The sequence below is a fragment of the Oncorhynchus keta genome, chromosome 30, assembly GCF_023373465.1.
Source record: "Oncorhynchus keta strain PuntledgeMale-10-30-2019 chromosome 30, Oket_V2, whole genome shotgun sequence".
Taxonomy (NCBI): Eukaryota; Metazoa; Chordata; class Actinopteri; order Salmoniformes; family Salmonidae; genus Oncorhynchus; species Oncorhynchus keta.
Genome location: NC_068450.1, coordinates 5,592,681 through 5,599,866, shown reverse-complemented (window position 1 = coordinate 5,599,866; position 7,186 = coordinate 5,592,681). Strand labels below are relative to the sequence as shown.

Sequence of the window (7,186 nt, the reverse complement as noted above, 5' to 3'; positions counted from 1 at the left end):
CCTTCCCTCCCTGTCTCCCTCCCTCCCACCCTGTCTGTCTGCTGCGTTCCTGGAAATATAACAAGTCTCCGCCTCATTGGAGAAGCTCATGATTAGTACACACATATGGTAATGTGTGGCCAGGCAGTTTTCCATGCCGCTTCTTCCACTGTGAGGGATATTAACCAATCAATGAGCGAATGATCATTTGTTCAGTAACGTTTACAGTTCCCCCATATTGCTGCCATCAGGATTGTGTCCCAAATATGATCCCTGGTCAAAAGTAGTGCACTATAAAGGGAACAGGGTGCCATTTGTTTTGTGACATAGGGAAAATATTCCTGGACTGTAGATTAAATAATCACTCCGACATGTTTCTGGCAGCACCGTCACACAGCTACTTACCGTCTATTGAAACCGGGAACAACCTGATGGGCAGCTGGGGAAGGAGTGGGGATTCTGATTGGCAGCTGTGGAAAGGAGTGGGGATTCTGATTGGCAGCTGGGGAAGGAGTGGGGATTCTGATTGGCAGCTGTGGAAAGGAGTGGGGATTCTGATTGGCAGCTGGGGAAGGAGTGGGGATTCTGATTGGCAGCTGGGGAAAGGAGTGGGGATTCTGATTGGCAGCTGGGGAAGGAGTGGGGATTCTGATTGGCAGCTGGGGAAGGAGTGGGGATTCTGATTGGCAGCTGGGGAAGGAGTGGGGATTCTGATTGGCAGCTGGGGAAGGAGTGGGGATTCTGATTGGCAGCTGTGGAAAGGAGTGGGGATTCTGATTGGCAGCTGTGGAAAGGAGTAGGGATTCTGATTGGCAGCTGTGGAAAGGAGTAGGGATTCTGATTGGCAGCTGGGGAAGGAGTGGGGATTCTGATTGGCAGCTGGGGAAGGAGTGGGGATTCTGATTGGCAGCTGGGGAAGGAGTGGGGATTCTGATTGGCAGCTGGGGAAGGAGTGGATATTCTGATTGGCAGCTGGGGAAGGAGTGGGGATTCTGATTGGCAGCTGGGGAAGGAGTGGGGATTCTGATTGGCAGCTGGGGAAGGAGTGGGGATCTGATTGGCAGCTGTGGAAGGAGTGGGGATCTGATTGGCAGCTGGGGAAAGAGTGGCTAAAGGTAGTGCAATATGAGGCCTCGTCTTTCCCCATAGAGTTAGTGCAGTATTTCAGATCAGTTACTGCTACGTGGACTCTGATCAACAGTAGTACACTGTCTGGGGCATAGCGAATGAGCCCGGGACTTGTGCACTTCAGGGACGTCACTCTCTGAAGTCGCTACTATCTGGGTTCAGTCAAGGCTAACATTCCCTCTGCCTCCAAACAAACAGAAATGGTGTGTCTCTCTCTCTCTCCACTTGAGTCCTCCAGAAGTGGAGGCAGTGTGATCTACAGTAATTGTAAAAGCAGGATAAGCCCAGCGGTGGAGGCATCGTTTTCACGCCTCTCTCTCCTCTCCTCCCTATGCCCTCTCTCTCTCTCCTCCCCTCCCTATGCCCTCTCTCTCCTCCTCCTCCCTATCCCTCTCTCTCTCTCCTCCCCTCCCTATCCCTCTCTCCCCCCCTCCTCCCCCCTCCCTATGCCCTCTCCTCTCTCTCCTCCCCTCCCTATGCCCTCTCTCCTCCCCTCCCTATCCCTCTCTCTCCTCCCTCCCTATCCCCTCTCTCTCTCTCCTCCTCCCTATGCCCTCTCTCTCCTCCCCCCTATCCCTCTCTCTCCTCCCCTCCCTATCCCCTCTCTCTCCTCCCCTCCCTATCCCCTCTCTCTCTCTCCTCCCCTCCCTATGCCCTCTCCTCCCCCTCTCCTCTCCTCCCCTCCATATCCCCTCTCTCTCTCTCCTCCCTCCATATGCCCTCTCTCTCCTGCCCTCCCTATCCCTCTCTCTCCCCTCCCCTATCCCCTCTCTCTCTCTCCTCCCCTCCCTATGCCCTCTCCCCCCCCCCTCGCTCTCCTCCCCTCCCTATCCCCTCTCTCTCTCTCTCCTCCCCTCCCTATGCCCTCTCTCTCCTCCCCTCCCTATCCCCTCTCTCTCCTCCCTCCCTATCCCCTCTCTCTCTCTCCTCCCTATGCCCTCTCCTCCCCCTCGCTCTCCTCCCCTCCATATCCCCTCTCTCTCTCTCTCCTCCCCTCCATATGCCCTCTCTCTCCTCCTCCCTATCCCCTCTCTCTCTCTCTCTTCCCCCTATGCCCTCTCTCTCCTCCCCTCCCTATCCCCTCTCTCTCTCTCTCTCTCCCCCCTCTCTCCTCCCCTCCCTATGCCCCTCTCTCCTCCCCCTCCCTATCCCCCTCCTTATGCCCTCTCCTCCCCCTCTCTCTCCTCCCCTCCCTATCCCTCTCTCTTCCCCCTCCTCCCTCCCCCTATCCCTCTCTCTCTCTCTTCCCCTCTCTCCTCCCCTCCCTATCCCCTCTCTTCCCCCTCCTTCCCCCTCTCCTATCCCCTCTCTCTCCCCCTCCCCTCCCCTCCCTATCCTCTCTCTCTCTTCCCCCTCTCTCTCCTCCCCTCCCTATCCTCTCTCTCTCTCCCCCCCTCTCTCTCTCCTCCCCTCCCTATCCCCTCTCCCCCCTCCTCTCCTCCCCTCCCTCCCCTCTCTCTTCCCCCTCTCTCCTCCTCCCCTCCTATCCCCTCTCTCTCTCTTCCCCCTCTCTCTCCTCCCCTCCCTATGCCCGCTCTCCTCCCCCCTCCCCTATCCCCCCCTCCTTATGCCCTCTCCTCCCCCTCTCCCTATCCCCCTCTCCTCCCCCTCCTTATGCCCTCTCCCTATGCCCTCTCCTCCCCCCCTCCCTATGCCCTATCCCCCCTCCCTATGCCCTCTCCTCCCCCTCCCTCCCTATGCCATCTCCTCCCCTCCCCTATGCTCTCTCCTCCCCCTCCCTATGCTCTCTCCTCCCCCTCCCTATGCTCTCTCCTCCCCCTCCCTATGCTCTCTCCTCCCCCTATGCCCTCTCCTCCCCCTCCCTATGCCATCTCTCCTCCCCCTCCCTATGCTCTCTCCTCCCCCTCCCTATGCTCTCTCCTCCCCCTCCTAAGCCCTCTCTCATCCCCCTCCCTATGCCATCTCTCCTCCCCTCCCTATGCCCTTTCCTCCCCCTCCCTATGCCCTCTCCCCCCTCCTCCCCCTCCCTATGCCCTCTCCTCCCCCTCCCTATGCCATCTCTCCTCCCTATGCCCTCTCCTCCCCCTCCCTATCCCCCTCTCCTCCCCCCCTATGCCCTCTCCTCCCCCTCCCTATGCTCTCTCCTCCCCCTCCCTATGCTCTCTCCTCCCCCTCCCTATGCCCCCCCTCCCTATGCCCTCTCCCCCCCTCCCTATGCCCTCTCCTCCCCCTCCCTATGCTCTCTCCTCCCCCTCCCTATGCCCTCTCCCCCTCCCTATGCCATCTCTCCTCCCCCTCCCTATGCCATCTCTCCTCCCCTCCCTATGCCCTCTCCTCCCCCTCCCTATGCCCTCTCCTCCCCCTCCCTATGCTCTCTCCTCCCCCTCCTCCCCCTCCCTATGCCCTTTCCTCCCCCTCCCTATGCCATCTCTCTCCCCCCCTATGCCCTCTCCTCCCCCCTCCCCTCCCTCCCCCCCTCCCTATGCCATCTCTCCTCCCCCTCCCTATGCCATCTCTCCTCCCCCTCCCTATGCCCTCTCCTCCCCCTCCCTATGCCCTCTCCTCTCTCCTCCCCCTCCCTCTCTCTATGCCCTCTCTCTCTCCCTCCCTATGCCCTCTCTCCTCCCCTCCCTATGCCCTCTCTCTCTTCCCCCTCCCTATGCCCTCTCTCTCCCTCCCCCTCCCCCTATGCCCTCTCTCCTCTCTGCCCCTCCCTATGCCCTCTCTCTTCCCCCTCCCTATGCCCTCTCTCTCTCCCCCCCTCCCTATGCCCTCCTCTCTCCTCCCCCTCCCTATGCCCTCTCTCTCCTCCCCTCCCTATGCCCTCTCTCTCCTCCCCTCCCTATGCCCTCTCTCTCCTCCCCCTCCCTATGCCCTCTCTCTCCTCCCCCTCCCTATGCCCTCTCTCTCCTCCCAATTCCCTCTCTCTCCTCCCCCTCCTCCCCTCTCTATCCTTGCTCAATTCAATTCAATTTAAGAGCTTTATTGGCATGGGAAACCTATGTTCACATTGCTAAACGCAAGTTAACGTCTCTACCACATCACCTTTGACTTGTATATCTATTAAAAACCTCTAATTGTAAAACAGAAGATTTACTTTTCATTTGTCGTCCCCAGAGTTGAGATTAGCTCAATTTGCCTGCTTTTCTACTGCATCCCAAACAGCACCCTGTTCCCAATATAGTCCACTACATCTGACCAGAGCCTGGTTCAAAAGTAGTGCGCTATATAGAGAATAGGGTGCCATTTGAGACACATTTTCTTTGAGCGGGGAAGCCCGGTAGACAGATCCTTGGATGTGATGCTAACTCATATCAGGATGAAATATACATGACGGTTGAATTTTAGCCCTGAGATGTCAGACATTAAAAAAAAAAAAAAACACACCTGGGTAAAGTGGATACCCGGACAACATATGAAGTGATTGGTAGTATGACACCGCAGGATTAAAGCCCTCACGTTAGGAGAAGTGTTTGACCGGATGTTTAACACAGGAGCGTGTTAAAAGAGCTGTCAACATGTATTTCATGTTAAACACCCTTGAGTTATTTATGAAATGTGTCCTTACAAAGTGGATAAAGAATAGAGTTAATGGGGGTTATGGTGGCTGACACTGATCATGGGTCTATGGCACCCTGCACTCTATACCAGGTCCATAATGACACCCTGTCCCCTATATCAGGTCCATAATGACACCCTGTCCCCTATATCAGGTCCATAATGACACCCTGTCCCCTATATCAGGTCCATAATGACACCCTGTCCTCTATACCGGGTCCATAATGACCCCCTGTCCCCTATATCAGGTCCATAATTACACCCTGTCCCCTATATCAGGTCCATAATGACACCCTGTCCCCTATATCAGGTCCATAATGACACCCTGTCCCCTATATCAGGTCCATAATGACACCCTGTCCTCTATATCAGGTCCATAATGACACCCTGTCCTCTATACCGGGTCCATAATGACCCCCTGTCCCCTATATCAGGTCCATAATGACACCCTGTCCCCTATATCAGGTCCATAATGACACCCTGTCCCCTATATCAGGTCCATAATGACACCCTGTCCCCTATATCAGGTCCATAATGACCCCCTGTCCCCTATATCAGGTCCATAATGACACCCTGTCCCCTATACCGGGTCTATAATGACACCCTGTCCCCTATATCAGGTCCATAATGACACCCTGTCCCCTATATCAGGTCCATAATGACACCCTGTCCCCTATATCAGGTCCATAATGACACCCTGTCCCCTATATCAGGTCCATAATGACCCCCTGTCCCCTATATCAGGTCCATAATGACACCCTGTCCCCTATATCAGGTCCATAATGACCCCCTGTCCCCTATATCAGGTCCATAATGACACCCTGTCCCCTATATCAGGTCCATAATGACACCCTGTCCATAATGACACCCTGTCCCCTATATCAGGTCCATAATGACCCCCTGTCCCCTATATCAGGTCCATAATGACACCCTGTCCCCTATATCAGGTTCATAATGACACCTTGTCCCCGATATCAGGTTCATAATGACCCCCTGTCCCCTATATCAGGTCCATAATGACCCCCTGTCCCCTATATCAGGTCCATAATGACACCCTGTCCCCTATATCAGGTCCATAACGACACCCTGTCTATAATGGCACCCTGTCCCCTATATCAGGTCCATAATGACACACTGCACTCTATACCAGGTCCATAATGACCCCCTGTCCCCTATATCAGGTCCATAATGACACCCTGTCCCCTATATCAGGTCCATAATGACACCCTGCCCCCTATATCAGGTCCATAATGACACCCTGTCCCCTATATCAGGTCCATAATGACACCCTGCCCCCTATATCAGGTCCATAATGACACCCTGTCCCCTATATCAGATCCATAATGACACCCTGCCCCCTATATCAGGTCCATAATGACACCCTGTCCATAATGACACCCTGTCCCCTATATAGAGTCCATAATGACCCCCTGTCCCCTATATAGAGTCCATAATGACCCCCTGTCCCCTATATAGAGTCCATAATGACCCCCTGTCCCCTATATCAGGTCCATAATGACACCTTGTCCCCTATATCAGGTCCATAATGACACCCTGTCCCCTATATCAGGTCCATAATGACACCTTGTCCCCTATATCAGGTCCATAATGACCCCCTGTCCCCTATATCAGGTCCATAATGACCCCCTGTCCCCTATATCAGGTCCATAATGACACCCTGTCCCCTATATCAGGTCCATAATGACCCCCTGTCCCCTATATCAGGTCCATAATGACACCCTGTCCCCTATATCAGGTCCATAATGACACCCTGTCCCCTATATCAGGTCCATAATGACACCCTGTCCCCTATATCAGGTCCATAATGGCTCCCTATACCGGGACCATAATGACCTCTTCCCCTATATCGAGTCCATAATGACACCCTGTCCCCTATATCAGGTCCATAATGGCTCCCTATACCGGGACCATAATGACCTCTTCCCCTATATCGAGTCCATAATGACACCCTGTCCCCTATATCAGGTCCATAATGGCTCCCTATACCGGGACCATAATGACCTCTTCCCCTATATCATGTCCATAATGACACCCTGTCCATAATGACACCCTGTCCCCTATATCAGGTCCATAATGGCTCCCTATACCGGGACCATAATGACACTCTTCCCCTATATCGAGTCCATAATGACACCCTGTCCCCTATATCAGGTCCATAATGGCTCCCTATACCGGGACCATAATGACCTCTTCCCCTATATCGAGTCCATAATGACACCCTGTCCCCTATATCAGGTCCATAATGGCTCCCTATACCGGGACCATAATGACCTCTTCCCCTATATCGAGTCCATAATGACACCCTGTCCCCTATATCAGGTCCATAATGACACCCTGTCCCCTATATCGAGTCCATAATGTCACCCTGTCCCCTATATCAGGTCCATAATGACACCCTGTCCATAATGACACCCTGTCCCCTATATCGAGTCCATAATGACACCCTGTCCCCTATATCAGGTCCATAATGACACCCTGTCCCCTATAGAGTCCATAATGACACCCTGTCCCCTATATTGAGTCCATAATGACACCCTGT

The 7,186-nt window shown here is 54.2% G+C and overlaps 1 long non-coding RNA gene across 1 annotated transcript; it reads left to right on the top strand.

The window, feature by feature from the left end:
* Positions 1-4,744: 4,744 nt before the first annotated feature.
* LOC127913758 (uncharacterized) lies at positions 4,745-6,192 on the top strand. The gene is made up of 3 exons (XR_008086648.1): positions 4,745-4,874; positions 4,999-5,029; positions 6,135-6,192. It is a non-coding gene; the product is annotated as an uncharacterized LOC127913758 (long non-coding RNA).
* The last annotated feature ends 994 nt before the right edge of the window (positions 6,193-7,186 follow it).